Source organism: Diabrotica undecimpunctata, chromosome 9, assembly GCF_040954645.1.
Source record: "Diabrotica undecimpunctata isolate CICGRU chromosome 9, icDiaUnde3, whole genome shotgun sequence".
NCBI classification, from domain to species: Eukaryota; Metazoa; Arthropoda; class Insecta; order Coleoptera; family Chrysomelidae; genus Diabrotica; species Diabrotica undecimpunctata.
In genome coordinates, this window is record NC_092811.1 from 38,985,199 (window position 1) to 39,002,912 (window position 17,714).

Here is a 17,714-nt window from a genome sequence, read left to right on the forward strand (position 1 = left end):
AATATTTCAATTGCTCTTATAAGTGTCTTCTTAGTCTTTGCTATGATGACTAGATCATCTGCGTATGCTATTAGTTGATCTGTAATAATGTTTTTGTTTACGAAGTTTGTCCTCCTTATTATTGCTTCTTATATCAGGTCAAACAGTTCCTTAGAAGTTGTTCTGTTGAAATTTATCTATGCTGTGGTGTTCTTTAGACTCACTTTTAGCGTATGTCTCAATTTTTCTGGAATTCCAAGATGTTATAGCTCTTTCATCATTTTCATCCAGTTAGTTATGTCAAAAGCACTCTTGATGTCTATGAATATTACATGCATTTCTCTATTATATTCTCTAGATTTTTGAATTATCTGCTGCACTGTATGTAAAGAAGTGAATTGTCGATCTCGCCATTCTGCTATTCTCCTAATATTCGTTCAGCACTTAATTTAAGTCTCATGTTAGTAGTCTCATGTTTAATAGAATTTTGTATGTCATATTTAATAGGGTCATTGCTCTGTAATTATCGCACTTCTCTTGATTTCCTTTTTTATAGATAGGCACTATAAAACCTCTGTTTTAATCATCAAGTATTGTGTTTTGTTTCCATATTTGTTGTATTAAGTTGTTTATTTCTTTAAGATTTCTAATTATGATGAGGACTGAGCCAACTGAGCCTTAATTGTAAATTATGCTATATTGTAATCCAAGCAAATGTCTTTATTTGTTACACAGTCAATAAATTTGCAGTGCAGTGGACTACCGATTTTATTTTGACTTACTAAGTTTGTCATCTGCTTGTTCTTTTCTACTAAACTTGTTTGTTCGCTAAAGGAATAGTGGTTTTTGTTGTTAAAATGTTGTGTTGATGTTTTGTGTCTAAACATTATTACTTAAATCATTCAATTCTTCTACAGCAATATGGCCATTACCAAAACACAGCAATTGCTTGAATAATTCTTCAACAGAATGATCGTTTAACAACTCAACCTACTTGTTTGTTGTCAGCTATAAAATGTTTCATAATTTTAATAATTCTTAACTATGACATAACTGGTCCACCCGTCTAAGAATAAAATGTTTGAATATGGGATGTTTTGAAATCTTTGTCTATAGATGATCAATAAAAATATCTGATAGCAATGGTCTTAAAGGATTACCCATTATAAGTCCTGCACTGTTATTTGTATATATTTGATTATTAAATTCAAATTACAAATCCAATCTTTACATCTGAAATTTGATATCTTCTCGAAATTTGCATAAACCAGGACTACTTTGAGTTTAATAATCAAATATATACAAATAAAAGTGCAGAAGTTATAATGGGTGGTAATCTTCTAAGCCCATTACTATCAGATATTTTTATGGATTATTTAGAGACAAACAATTCAAAACATCTCATATTCAAACAGTTTTTATATTGGTGGACATATGTAGACAATGTACTGGTATGTTTTACAGGAACTAACAGACAACTTATTTATTATTAACGGGCTGCTGCCCAATAACAATGTTTACAATGTATACATTAAAACAAAAAAATATAAGTATAGATATCACAATAATAAAATTATAAATATCACAAACTTAATCACGTAATTTAGTTTTACACATCAAAATGATGATTACCTATTCCAGCAACTCAAATAAACACATGTCTGAGACCAGAAATGAATTTAGGCCTTCGGTGCAAAAAATTTAGATCTGGGTGAATATTTGCCCATCTTAGTGCTCGAGATAAAAAATTATCGTATGCATAGTTGGTTCTGTGAAGAGGGACATAAAATGTTTCGTTTAATCATGTTCTACATAGAGGTACATGCAGACCAACCTGCTCACGTAGCTGAGGACACAACATTGTAGAATTAATTATGCCATAAAGCATGTTTGCATCTTTAATTAATCATCAGTCATACAATGAGAGATTACCAAGTTGGGTTTCAATTTGATCATAATTTACTTGATTTAATTCAAATGGTATACTCTTTTTATATGCTACATGATGGAGACCATACACAAGAACAATACTCTAGATGGGTCTGACCAAAGAACAATATAGTAATTTAATTACTTTAATATTCTGAAAATCTCTAGTGAATCTTTTTATAAAGCCAAGTATTTGTAAAAACTTATAAGAAATTATTAGAAAATATTAACATACAGTGTGTCCGTAAAGTATGGAATAAGTTCGATATTTCCTAAATAAAAAGCCTTTTTAAAAAAATCTAAAACACGTCGATTTTTAAATTTAATATTCTACATTTTACAATAAAATTTCATTATACAAGGTGATACACATTACAGTGATGACGTCATCGGCTCTTTTTTTTTAATGTAACACCCTGTTTTTTAGGACATTTTTAGATCGATAAAAATGAGCTGATTTCAAAAACGTATAATACTCGGGTCTAATGGATATACTTTGAAAGATATGCGCTTAGAAAATAAATTATTTATTATCAATTGCAAAAAAGTAGCCTACTTCTAGTTTTTGGTAAACTGTAATTATTTTCAGTAACGTTCAATAACAATTAAGTAGTACAATAATTGTATTAATTCGTGAATGTTCTGTATTATTGCTTAGAATTAATTTTAAGTAGAAATGTATTTGAGTGTAAAGCAAAGAATTGAAATACTCATAATGATTGGGTATGGAGACAAATCGCGAACTCAGATGGAAGTGTGTTATTTATTTAATGATAAATACCCAGAAATACCCATCACGCAGTGAACAGTAAGTAAGATTGAAAAGAAATTTCGAGAAACTGGTACGGTTGAAAATGCGTGCAAATCAGGTCGTCCCTCTGTAAATTATGTTACAACATTAGATGTTCTACTTGCTTTTGAAGAAGATGCGCACACTTCTGTTCGTAAGGTTAGTAGTGATCTCGATGTTTGCAAAACAACGGTACACATAGTACGTAAAAGTAAGTAAAGTAAGTAAAATGCACAGTTGTACAGGAATTAAACGAGGATGATCCAGATAAAAGAATACAATTTTGCGAAATAATGATGGATAACAGCCATCGAAACCCTCTTTCGGTTCAAAATATTATTTTTGTTTATGAAGCTACATTCAAATTAAATGGCGAGGTCAACCGTCAGAATTGTAGATACTGGGCAAAAGAAAACTCCAACTGGATGCAGGAACATCATACACAATACCTGCAAAAAGGTAAACGTATGGGCTGGCATTGTAAGCAATAAAATCATCAGACCCTACTATTTCGAAGGTAATTTAAACGGACCAGCATACCTTCAGTTTTTAAGTGGGTATCTCGTACCTACTTTAGTTAATTTATTCCCCAGTACAATTAATCTTGGAGGTTTTGATAAAAGTTTATGGTTTCAACAGGATGCTGCGCCTCCGCATTATGCTTTAGATGTTCGAAGGTACCTAAACGAAATTTTTCCGAACAGGTGGATTGGAAGACGTGGACATATTGAATGGCCAGCGAGGTCGCCAGACCTCAATCCTTTGGATTATTTTATGTGGGTCATTTAAAGAATGTTGTTTATAAAACGAAACCTGCAAATATTGGAGACTTGAAAACAAGAATTTGTAAAGAAATAAACAATATTTCTCAAGAAAGCATAAGCAAGGTTCTACAATAATTTATACATTGTTTGGGTTACTGTCAAATACAACAAGGGCTACAATTCGAACATTTAAGATTAAGTTATGTATTAATTACTGGATTGCTTTCAAGTTATTTATTATAATTTATTTATAATTTATTAATATTATAAATCAATAAAAATAAATTTTCTAAGCGCATATCTTTCAAATTATATCCGTTAGACCCCCAGTATTATACGTTTTTGAAATCAGCTCATTTTTATCGATCTAAAAATGTCCTAAAATACAGGGTGATACTTTAAAAAAAGAGCCAATGACGTCAACACTGTAATGTGTATCACCTTGTATAATAAAATTTTATTGTAAAATGTAGAACATTAAATTTAAAAATCGACGTGTTTTAGATTTTTTAAAAAGGCTTTTCATTTAGGAAATATCGAATTTATTCCATACTTTACGGACACACTGCATAATGCGATTCAAATAAAAATTTAGAGTCTAAATTGATTCCCAGATCACGAATTTCGGTAACCCAGTCAACAAGAAAGTTCTGTATATTATAATTATACTCCATTGGGTCTCTCGATCGTCCGAAAGAAACAGCATGACACTTGGATGTGTTTAGGGCCAAGGCATTCAACACACACCACTCACTCAACTGATCGAGATCGTGTTGAAGATTGTGTTGAACACAATCTTCTGTATTATTGATTCTGTATCGTAAGAAAACATACATTTTATATCATTCGATTATGAATTAGTAGTTTATGAAAATAAAATTATGCTTTATCCAAATTTCGAAATTTGTTCACATAAAAATACAGTTATTTATTATCTAGAATATATATTATAATTAAAATATCAGTAATAAAGCACTTCACTGTTTTTTTAGTTCGTAAATATTCATTGCTTGTTCAATAAAGAAAAAATATAGAAATCGGTACAACATGATTTATCCAACTGCTGGTGGTTATGAAGAAAAAGATACAATTTATTTCTTTTTACCCTATGAAGTAGTTGGCTGAATGAAACCATTGAGTATGACTCCATTTAATATCAACATACCGTACACCATAAAGAGATACTGGGTTGAGTTTCAGAAAACCATACCACAAATCCATACATATATAACCTAGGGCCAAATAAACATAGCCTCCCCGATAAGGGTTATTTTAAGAGACGACTTAAATATAATAACGTCTTAACTGTTTGCCGTTCTAGGAGATAAAGATGGATGCCAGCGATTTTTCGCTCGGGAATCGAGACAAGTGACGAGTTAACGAACGGTCTCATCTATCGGATATGTTAGGAATTATGTTAGGAAAAGCTCTCGGCGGATAGATGGCGTGAGCAATTTTACTAAAAAAAATTTAATCGAAATTATAATGAATTTTCTGAAACTTTTGAAACGGTTACACAGTAGAAACACAACAAAATCAATCCATTAATTTTTTAGATTTAAAAATCATCAGACTTAAAAATAAACATGAGCTCTCCGTATTTCATAAACCTACATACTGACACAACTATACACAATTCATCATCCAATCCTACACAACATAAGCTGGCAGCCTATCATAGCATGTTACATAGATTAATAGAAATTCCGATGTCAAAATACAACTTTGAGAAAGAATTAAATATCATTAAGCAAATAGCGGTAAACAATGGGTACAACGAACAAACAATTAATAAAATTTTAAATCAAAAACTACACAAGAAAGTATTGAAATTAGTATTTCCACCACCAGAGAAAAAACCCAGTACCTTCTGCTCGATTACATATACAGGCAAAATAACAACAAAAATAGCCAAACACATAAAAAAGGAAGGAATAACACCAGCTTTTAGAACAAACAACAACTTAGACAAATATATTAAAAACAACAAGAGCCACAATAAAAAGCACTTACACGGTGGTGTTTACAAACTTAAATGTGGCAAACTTAAAAAACTTACATCGGTCAAACTGGTAGAACCTTAACAAACATATAACAGAACATAAAAGGGCTTTCAATAATAGGAAAACAGATTCTACATACGCACTTCACCATCTAGATCATAATCATTCTTTTAATGACGAATTTCAAATTCTTCACATCCACAATAAAGGCTTTAATCTATCTTAAGGGATAGGGGAGTTTTAGGAAAGAGCAGCAGAGACAACAGATAAAGATAGTCCACGGAGGACCCAAACAGCCGTCAAAAGACAACAACGATAAAGCAGCGGGAAGAAAAGTCCGAGCTTTCATCAGAAGGATCAGGAGATTACCCTACTGAGGCAAAAAATATCAGACCTACAAGACACTATAGTACAGTCGCATCAAAATATAGGACACATCAACACTAATTTTGGTGAGCAGAAGGCCACAAAAAAAAAACGCAAAAAAGAAGATTCCTATAAAAAATCGGTTGCCTGTAAAGTCGGTTTTACGGGCGAAGATTTTACGTGACAACGTCTTTTTCTCGGTAGAATATTTATTGATATGAATATTATTAAATTGCACAATAGGAACAAGGAATTGAATGAAAATAAGAATTGCACAAATTTTAACTATAGAAATATATTTTGTTTATTAAAACATTGTACATGTAAACTTAAACTTAACTAATTTCTATTTGAGTGATTTTGTTGAGGATAGGACGATGATAGGAGAAATATGAAATGAAAGGAAGTGTTTCTGCTGTAATGTGTCTTGAACGCCAAGAACGCTCGAGAAAGACAGAGACACAAGCACGGAAGCACGCACCGATTCAACGCGCCTAATTCTCTAGTGCTGCGCGCGCAGCGGACCGATCATGTTTGAGTGGGAGAGAGACGCAAGGCATTCGCCGGTCCGGCGGGCCTCTCTCTCGTTCGGTGACTCACTGTAATAGACGTGAGCGGGCGTTACACTTTTTCATGAATGACTCCGAGCCACAACCTAATTTAAGACGTTGTCACGTCAAAAACAGGCCGTGACTTTAGAAAAACAAAGAGTCTCGACAACACCGGTTAAGTTTTTGGAGCTATCTTGAGCGGAAAAGCAGACTCCGGAACCAGAGAAAAAGCAGCCAAAAAGGACAGCCGAAAACTTTCTCTCGCCAAGAAACTAAAGGTCAAAAAACCAAAGAAGGCCCAGGACAAATTTCCAGCTTTACCAAACATAGAACCTCAGATGCAACAGAAGGACAACGCGTACACCTATTAACAAATTAAAAAACACAGCCTTATTCTGAATGACCAACTTGAGACAAACAGTTCTCTCCTCCTCAACCTATTTCATTAGAGACTATAAAGTGTAAACACATGCCAAAAATAGATCACTTGAGAAAGGCACTCTGCCGAAACAGCAGAAAAGTTTTCAGTGTTTTATTGTTATATAAAATGAATTTTCATCAAGTAACGGTCAAATCTATCACTTATTTAAACAATGTACCTAATTAATTTTTTGTAGTTGAGACCTACATCTTACAGTTCGATTAGATTGAAATTAATTATTATTTAGTGGTACCTACATATATAGCTGTCCATGCAGCAACATGTTCTTGCACTTTTCCTTAATCTGTTAATAATTGTCAATGCTCTGGTTCAATATTTATAAAACGTTATAAATTACATATTTACACAACAAACAGTTATTTAACAATACATACGAAATTGCATACTGATGAAAAACCATTTGAATGTGGAATTTGCATCAAACAATTTTCAACAAAGGTTAGTTTAAAACGACATATGAGACTACATAACAGTGAAAACCAATTTTAATGTGAAATTCGCACCAAAAAATTTCAGAGAAGCAAAATTTACAATTACTTTATGATAGTGCATACCGATGAAAAACCATTTGAATGTGAAATTTGCACCAAAGAGTTTTCAGTGAAAAATCTTTTAAAATTGCATATAAGAGTTCATACTGGCAAAAACCTTTCACGTGTAAAATATGCTCAAAACGGTAGTCACACGGTTCTAGTTTAAAAACGCATATGCAAATTTCCACTGGTCAGATCCTATAAAAACTCTATTTTAAAGCTAGCACAAGCGTAAGCGTGACCTGACGCCAAACTAACGGGAATCTAGAACAAGCACACATGGAGAAACAACTGGAAATGTATTGTAAAGAGTGATTCATTTAGAGGTGGGGATTTGATTGGAGATCGTGCACGAATACTGTCAAACTGACATTTCGCTTTTATTCAGTATTGTTTGAAATTTCATGATGGATAGACTTAGCCCGTCACGGCGTCTAGAAATTACTAAGTATTTTGAAAATGGGAGTTCTGTGAGGAATGTGTTTCCTGTGCTTAGAGCAATTTATGGTCCACATAATCGGCCTACCGAACGTACAATTCGCTTTACAATTAGTAAGTTTGAAACCCAGTTTTCATTATTAAATAACACACGACCAAGTAGACCACATTCAGCACGTACTGAAGAAAATATAGCGGCGGTAACGGATAGTGTACTCGAAAATAATGAACAATCGATTCGTCGCCGTTCTCAACTGCTTGGCTTGTCATATGCAACAACTTATGGTATTTTACGTAATGATGTTGGTTTAAAAATTATGTTTCTTGTGAATTGTGAAGGAGGACTCATCTGTAAACAAAATATTTTTTAAAAAATTATTATTTGCATTGCATTTCTCCATCATAATTTCACAAAATTGCATCCGTTTAAATTTATCATCAGCATGCAAAATTCAATTAGTGCAAGAACTGAAGCCGACCAACCTTCCGAGTCGTCACCGTTTCAGTCTATGGGCTCTTGATAAGATTTCAGAAGATCCACTGTTTTCGAGAAAAATTTTGTTTTCAGATGAGGCCCATTTTTGGCTTAATGGGTACGTTAATAAACAAAATGCTCCTATTTGGGGTGATGAACAACCCAAAGAGGTTCATGAGTTGCCATTACACCCTAAAAAACAACTGTTTGGTGTGGTTTATGAGCTGGTGTAATCGTTGGTCCATATTTCTTTAAAACAGAGGCCGGCCAGACCGGCAGAATGGAGACCGTTATCGTGCCATGATAACGGACTATTTGGTACCTGAAATTGAAGCTCTTGATCTCAGCGACATTTGTTTCCAACAAGATGGCGTCACTTGCCATACAGCCAGTGAAAGCATGACTTTACTGCGAGAACGATTCGGTGAACAAATGTTTTCACGCTTTGGACCAGTGAATTGGCCGCCTAGATCCTGTGATATCTCACCTCTAGACTATTTCTTTTGGGGCTACCCAAAGTCCAAAGTCTACATGAATAAACCAGATACGATTGAGGCATTGGAGGCCAATATTACTCGAGTCATTGGTGAAATACCAATCGAAATGCTGGAACGAGTCATCGAGAATTGGAACTTCAGAATGAACCAACTTAATCGTAGTCATGGCCAACATTTAAAAGAAATTATCTTTAAGAAGTAATTGTATGATAATAAATATTTTCAAATAAAATTTATTTTTTTCTTGTTGAAAAAAGTACCTCTAAATGAATCACCCTTTAGAACTCTCGAATGTACGGACATGTAAATCCGCTTTTCGTTATTTAGACAGTTGGTATGCACTTTAAAATATAAGAAGCAATTGTACAAATAACGAGAAATAAATAAATAGTTTATATATAACGAATCATGCATTTTAAATTAACATAACTTTGCTAAGAGTAGACAAAACTTAATATTGATTAACGATGCTACCAAGCATTTAGGCGTATTCTAAATATTAGCAAGACATCTTTTAGCGACAAATTACTTCGGAATTTATGTTCTTCCAATATCGCTGCAGCCTTAATTGAGCCTTGTTACTCTTAAAAACATCAAACCTTGGGTCATAGGACTTTTATACAAGCAACTTCTCTCAACTCGCGTTTTTTGTATACCCTATACTCATCTTGAATAATTAGTAGAGCTCACTGGAATATTTTCCCATGGATACATATATCACTTTTAAACAACGACAATTTTTATAAACAACCTGTATATCGACAACATCATGTCATTAAAGGAAATTTGATGGTTCCTTTCACATGCAAAATGTGCTCTAGAAAATTTTCACTTAATTCTGGTTTAAAAGAACATAAGCAAACACACCGAGGAGTACCTGAAAACTCGCACTCTTATTCTGTAGCGTAATTGTGACCATCCGCCGGATTAATGACAGTTCCGAAGACACACATCAAGTAATACACTCGCGATCATAAAATCCGGGTCACCTTGAAAATCGCCGATATTTCATTTTTAACGAGCTTTATCGTAAATAATAATAACACAAATACAAACTAATGCATGTTTCTGAGAATTGTTGCGGTTTCCTTTGTAACAAAGAATTTCAATAGTGCCGATTTCGCGGTAAAGTGCACACTTCCCAAAATGAACGCTACCTGTAACTCCGCTTGTTTTAAATGTCTCGTTTGTACTTCGACTTTCTGTTCAAATGCAACGGACAAACGTTTATTATTGCCACCATTAGTGTTTATTAGTGCCATTATTAGTGTTTATTTTTTGACAAAAATGCCTTTGACTGTTGTTGAAACGGCACAAATTGTTGCACTTGTGGAAGACGGTCACACTCAACGGCAAGTCGCAAGAACTGTTAGCGTAAGCCTTTCTACGGTTCAACGAGTGCTTCAACGCTTTCAGGGGGCAAGTTTGCTAACCAGGCGACCTGGCTCTGGACGAAGAAGAACGACCAAGGCACTAGATGACCGTTTCCTTGTGTTTCAGGCTTTACGAAACCGGACCTCAACTGCGGTCATGCATCAAAATCGTCTAGAGGAAGTACGAAATCGCAATTTTAGTGTTGCAACAGTCAGAAGAAGACTTGACTATCTTCTCGGGTAATGGCTAGAGGACCGCCACTTCGCCGGGTGCCTCGAGTTGCACGACTAGCTTTTGCTCGACAATACGCGCATTGGGGAATTAACGATTGTAGCAAAGTGTTATTCTCAGATGAATCCTGTTTCTGCCTAACTGGATCCGATGGACGTGTAAGAGTTTGGAGGAGAACCGGTGAACGATTTTTACAAGCTTGCATTGCTCCAAGAATATCATTTGGTGGAGGCTCGGTCATTACTTGGGGAGGTATATTTTCCGACTTCCACAGAGAATTACCCTTCATCGAAAATGGGTCCCTAACTGCACGAAGGTACATTACGGAGATTCCGGAAGTACATGTTATGCCCAACATAGCAGGGCTTGGAGAAAACGCCGTTTTTATGCAGGACAACGTGCGACCGCACGTTGCCAGGATCAGTATGTAATACTTGGACGAAGTTGGAATTACGAGGGTACCCTGGCCAGCTAGGTCTCCGGACCCGAATCGTCCCATCTCTGGGACGATTTGAAAAAACGTATTCAAACCCATACACCTCCTCCTAACAACGCACAGGAGCTTAAGGATCTGTTAGTGAGAGAGTGGAATAACATACCACAACATGTAATCCGGAAAAAAATTGAGAGTATGCCCCGTCGTCTACAAGAGGTTATTAGAGCAAGGGGAGGCAATACACGATATTGGTCATTGAAATTTCACTGATTTTTTACCACGTTCTGTATTTTCCATTTTTTTTTCGTATGTCTGTTTTATCAACAATTTGATTTGTTTTCTGGTTTTTTCAATAAAAACAATAAAAAACCATTTTTTTCTTTCAAAACAAACATTGATGAAAAATAAAAAATACATTAGCCAAAAAAAAGGTTATTACTGCACCAGAGGCAAAAATATTTAAGAAACTTGAAATTTTCAAGACGACGCGGATTTTATAATCGCTAGTGTAGCTTTGAAGAGTGAATAAACCTGCAGCGTCGTCGCCAAAAATCACTATAAATAGATATAGTTGAGCTCGCTCGAATATTTTTCATAGACCCCTTTAATTCAGTTATATTTATTTGCCAATGGCTCTATAATAAAAGTAATTGTTTGTGAATTCTTCTTCTTTAAGTGTCTCTCCTATCGGAGATTGGATATCATTAGGACGATTCTAATTTTATTTGTGAATACTTGTTTTGTTTGTGAATACTTTTAGTTATTGAATTAATATTTATTATAGTAAACACGAATGCTTAATTTTTTACTATTATCATTTTCACCACGGCCTAAAAAACGTATATCCTTCACCCAGCCTAGCTTCCACTTCTATAATCATACATATTCAGTTTTATTTCGTTACATTAAACTCTAGCCCAAGATAGCGAAAAGCTGCGAGGTGCACAGATGATAGATAAAGGAAGTGCAAGACGGAGGTGCACGTTGTCTTGCCTGACAGTTTGTTACAACTATTTTATTTACAATGACAATACAATACCCTATTACTTAGAATACCTTATTACTTATATAAGAAATTAAAAACATTCGGAAAATGAAAAAAAAACGGTCTCGGTCCGAATTCTCTTTTATTTCATTTTTTTCTTTAACTTAGTACTTTTCTGATGTATATGGGCAAATCCCCATTATTTTTCATTTTCAAAAAAAACTTTAGGATTTTTAAAATAGCGGCTGTGGCGCACCCAGCGGGGGGGGGGGTTTGGGGGTTAAACATCCCCCCTCAAGGGCATATAAAGTAAAAAATATATAAAGAAGTATATATAGTAGGAACATGTAACTTGTCTTTCACACACGATACAAAAAATCCAAAACGTTAATTGAATAATTAAATTACCACTTTAAATATGTAGAACACAATAATTATTGTACAAATACACAATAATTAATATTATTTTCATTATATTTAGATATAGATACCTAATATTAGGCTTATGACAAAAGTAGACAGAACGAGTCTGTTGCGAGTAGCATGCGCCTACAGGACTGTATCTGCGGCGATCTTGTGGACTGTCACGGATTCTGTTCCTCTGCATGTGTTTGCATTAGAAAAGAATAATCTCTATGAGAGAAGAAAGCATTTAAAAACAGGTATAGAAAAAAGAGAAAAATCAATGGAAAGATGGCAAGAAGAGTGAAACAACAAGAAAGATGTTGCCCAGTGGACTAAGATGCTGATCCCAAGCCTAAGAGACTAGGTAGATTGTTTGTTTTAGGGCTCGGGTTTTGTATCTTCATAGGTTCAAAAAGACAGATACAGATAAATGCCTATACTGCGAATATTCCGACATTGCTACTCACACAATGCTGAAGTGTAATAGATGTACAGTGGATATAAATATAATGTATAAAGAAATAGGTATGAACCCCGTGATTGTAAGAGAGATGATCGTGAAGGTGACGGGAAGTACGGAGTGATAGAATAGTGTTCACAATTACATTCAAGCAGTCATCGAAAAGAAAGAAGAAGAAGAGAAACACCAACCGAGCAAACGACAGAGATAAGATCTAATTACTATTTTAATAGTGATAAGCCGCAGTTGAAGGTTAAAATAAGTTTATTGACGTTTGAATTTTTGATCTTTGATCTTGCACTGATAACTTGTTTATACTCCAACAATTAATAGAAAAAAGAATAGCAGTTGATACCGAAGTACATCTAGCCTTCATCTACCTAGAAAAGGCGTATGATACAGTTCCAAGACTTATTGACATTAGTCCATACCTTTTAGGAATAATCACAGAAGTATACAGGGATAAAACTACTTACCTAAAAATCGGAAATAGACTATCAGAGCCAATAAAAGTAAATAAAGGAGTAAAACAAGGATGCAGTATGTGACCCGTACTGTTTATTTATATATTGAGGCAGCCCTCCGAAATTGGAAAAACCACTGCCAGGGAATGGGAATCACTGTAGGAAATGACCTACTGTTCTCCCTGAACTTTGCGGATGACCAAATCGTCCTAGCTCAAGATTCTTATAATCTAGAATTTATGATAAAGCGTATATACAGAGAATATGTATGTAAAATGGGGGTTACAAGTCAGCATGAAGAAAACAGAATATTTACTTATCAATTCAGATGCAAGGTTTGAAGTGTTGATAGACGAGGACGTGGAAATCAAATAAGTGGAAAAATTTAAATATTTAGGTGCACTCAGTGCTAAGAACGGGTTGGGTGAAACCGAAATTAAACACCGAATTAATCAGGGATGTAAAATTGTAGGATGTCTGAACTCCTTATAGTGGGATCGCAACATTTCCAAAAGGAACAAAAAATTAATAGGACAAACCATGGTTGAATCAGTTCTTTGATATGGCTCTGAAGTATGGACAATTAATTCAGATCTGAAGAGAAGATTGTTGGCACTTGAAATGGATTATTTGAGAAGAAGTGCTAGAACATCAAGGCAGGAAAGGAAGACCAACGAATCTATAAGAAATAATATGAATGTTACAGAAACGGTCATTGACAGAATAGAAAGAAGAAGTTTGGACACATTGAGAATGCCTGACGAACGTTGGCCTCAAAAACTTCACAAATGGAAGCCCCCTGAAAGAAGAAAAAGATGTAGACCTCGACGCTCATGGAATGAAGGAATTAGAAGAGCGATGGAATCGAGAGGTTTGAAGGAGGAGCATGCCTTGCATGCGGAGGAGAACGGGAATACGGTGATAGCCGTCTCCAAAATGTATTGTATTTACAAGTTGGATTAACGTCAAACGTCAATAAACTTATTTTAACCTTCAATTGGGGCTTATTCCCAATCAAATAGTAACTACCTTAAAATGCCACAAGAAAATAGCTTCAGAACGATGGATAAGATCTAGATAAGAGAAGGGAGTGTTCCAAAAATGTCGTCAGGCTTATAGCGGCCACCCCACTTTCGGAGTTCGGTACGTGCGACAGTCAACTGCGCACAAGTAAGAGAGAATGGTTTTAGTTGGTAGGCAAGATAATAGATACCTGAATCTTTGGCACTGCTATCTTCAGTACTTTAAATTAATTAAAACCCAAATTTTAGGGACTCAAAATGGAGGTAGCGTAAAAAATTTTAAAACCCCCTCAGACAAATTCTGGGTGCGCCACTGAATAGCGGTTCACCTTTTAAACGGATTTTATTACTTATATTATTACTCGATAATGAGGGAAAACCGCGCATGATAAAATTTAACGAAACGCTGAATGCTGTAGAAAAAAATGTATAAATTTATTGAAAAAAAAAATGCTCGATTTGCTGAAATATATACCTGTATAGTGTATATAATATAAAGTATACAATAAATTTCACTATTTAAGTGAGTATTTAAGGTTTATTATATTTTATTTTAATTTTATATATTATTATTTTGTATGGCACTTAGCTTCCTTACACTTTTATTGTCAATGCTAACTTTTTGCTAGAAAATTTTAATCCATAAGGTAGAGGCACCAGTACCCGATACTCTAAGGCCAGAAAGATACATTTTCTGATATTAAAACGTTAATTTTATTCAGTTTTTTTTTGTTCTCTGAACCCTCTAATGCATAAATTTTTGTTCTTGCTGAAAAATTCATTAAAGTTAGATTTTGCACTTACGAACACAAATATACTGAGGCAAAAATTGATATTACTGCCAGGTGTACCTCTAAAAGGAAAAACAGACATCCGCCTTGAGGCGGACTTGTGCAGGAACCATGCATTAAGGTAACAGCATTTAATTTTTTTAATTATCAAACTAAGCAAATAAAAACATTGTAATTATTGTTTATTATGAAAATCATAAAAACATGTTTTTGTGGTTAAATTACATCAAGATAAATGGCATTTTATACAATATGCTTGGGTTTCGGATGTGCATTTTGGAAATGTGCAGTTTTTTATCAGTACGATCCCGAAATACACACCAGTGGCTTATTTGATCGTAACGGATGTCCTCCGTCGGAAGATATTGTTATGTTATTATTAATCTAATTTATTGTTTTTATTTATTATTAAAGGTTCTACACTTATAACACTTTTAAGTTTATTTAAAGTCTTTATTTGCACAATATAACTAATTTATTTTTTTTTACACTAATAATTATATAATTTATCTACGTGCGTTACATTTTAAAAACTCACCGCGATGTTCAAAAACTAACTGTTCCTCTAAATAAAATGTCCCATATATATATATAAATAACCGTTATCGAGAATTATGGCGAAGAATCGATGACCTTCCATCGAAGCAATTCCATCAATGTAAACAGTTTTTTTTATATCGTAAGGGGACCCATGGCTCTAGAGATTTCTGCCGGCAGGTATATTTATGATCTAGAAAAGACGAATGGGTTAGTAATAATATGTTTACAGTTTTGAGTCATATGATGCGTCATTATCTATCGTAACAATATGCTCCCTTTATTTTTTGTAAAAAATATTTACTTGAAAATACACTAGCCCAAGATAGTGAAGAAACGCCAGCTCTGGATTCGCAATGCTAAAATTCGAAAAAGCGGGGAAAGCTTCAATAATTTGCCGGTTACTTTTATGCGGTGTTGTACGGTTTTGATATATATGTCGTAGGCAATCGGCCTAACACGTCATTCCGTGAAAAGCCTAGTCATTACACGTATTGCCAGCAAACGCTGTATTACAAACATTATTACTTTGTTTGACTGAAATTATGCGTCAATTCACGGACTGCCGTCTACGCTTTAGACAAACGGTGTTACAGTCCGAATGATAGAAAGTTACAGCGGTTGTATGTTCAGTCATTTAGTAAATAAATTGCATAATTATTAGTCCAGTTAATCTGCAGACAAAAAAAAACCGAAACAGAAAAGAATGTTAACAGGATAATGAAAATTATTAGTAGGTAGTTTGATGAACATATACTTCATCTAATTTACTTACCGTTGCACGTCATCCGCGTCATAGCCCGTGAGGTCACATGATACCAACACAAATATTTAGGCGGTAGGCGTGTTCTTTTTTAGAATCACTTTGCCGAGTACACTGGCATTACAGCCACTAGATATATTTTATTATATACGCGTATAAATAATATTTAAAGATTTGTATTAATGTTAACTTAAAGAAATACACAATAATATATTTCATTTAATTTGTATAATTGCATTATAAAGCGTTTTTATGAAAAACATTTGTTCGGAACACACTGTAACTGTAATCGAACAAAGGTGATATTTTGGCATAAATTGGTAACACTTATTTGACAGTTGCGGTGTTGACACTTTAGGTTTGTTTTTATTATTTACTATTAATTAAACTATGTTGTTTTTTAAACAAGCGGCTCAAATTGTTTTTAACAAGATTATTTTTTAACTCTTGTTTTGGTCCTATTTATTTATATTAAATATTAATTTGTTTTGTTGTATAATAAGTCCCACAAGGATCAGTACTTGGACCGCTACTATTTTGTGTCTACACTAGTGATCTTCCGCTCATCGTATCCAGTAAGGTTTTCATTTACGCTGATGACACGAAATTATATGTGAATCCAACTATTAACCAACATGTTCTTCAACAAGATCTTGACGCAATATTCAAATGATCCTCAGAATGGTTACTTCCGCTTAACATTGAAAAATGCGTTGTTTTACATATCGGCAAAAATAACCCATCACTGCCGTACTTTATTAATGGACATCCCTTAAACTCGGTAACCTCCCACAATGATCTCGGAGTGATAATTAATAGTGACTTAAATTGGTCTGATTACATAGTGTCTGTGTGTAAACGTGCAAACTCGAAACGGTTTTTGATCCGTAAATGTTTTACACGTATATCTCTAACGTCCGATTCCACCAACGTGATCTAAGTAAAATTTTACCTAAGTTTTGCTTAGTCAAAAAAATTTCTTAGTTGTAATTTGCGTTCCACCATACAAGTTTTTACTTAACTTAACCAAGAAAAAACTTAAGTTCTCAGAAATACCAACTTTGCAAAATTGACAGAAATTCTTAAATTGTTGACTCGTTATTAATACAGAAACAACAAAAAAAGAAGAAAAAGAAGAAATATTGTGACCTCGTGATCTGTGTTCTTGTTATTTTTGATATTTTATTTTGTAGTTAGTGTAAAATAAATATAATACTTTAAAAATTTAGTAATAGTTTTAAAAGTTAAGATAATAGTTGTAGTTTTTTGTCAGTAAAATAGTTATAGTTAGTAAAAGTAAAATAGTTTAAAAGCATGGAAAAACAAAAGAGTTAACTTTTCTGCCCAAGAAAAGGAAGAATTAATATCTTTGGTATCAAAATACAAGGATATTATTGAAAATAAAAAAACCAACGATGTATCTGCCAAAGATAAAGACATGGCATGGGATAAATATAGCATTCTACATGCTACCACGTA

The 17,714-nt window shown here is 34.0% G+C and overlaps 1 protein-coding gene across 2 annotated transcripts in view; it reads left to right on the top strand.

The window, feature by feature from the left end:
• LOC140449884 (uncharacterized) overlaps positions 1 to 17,714 on the top strand; it is a 34,462-nt gene that overhangs the window by 1,797 nt on the left and 14,951 nt on the right. The window lies entirely within an intron of this gene.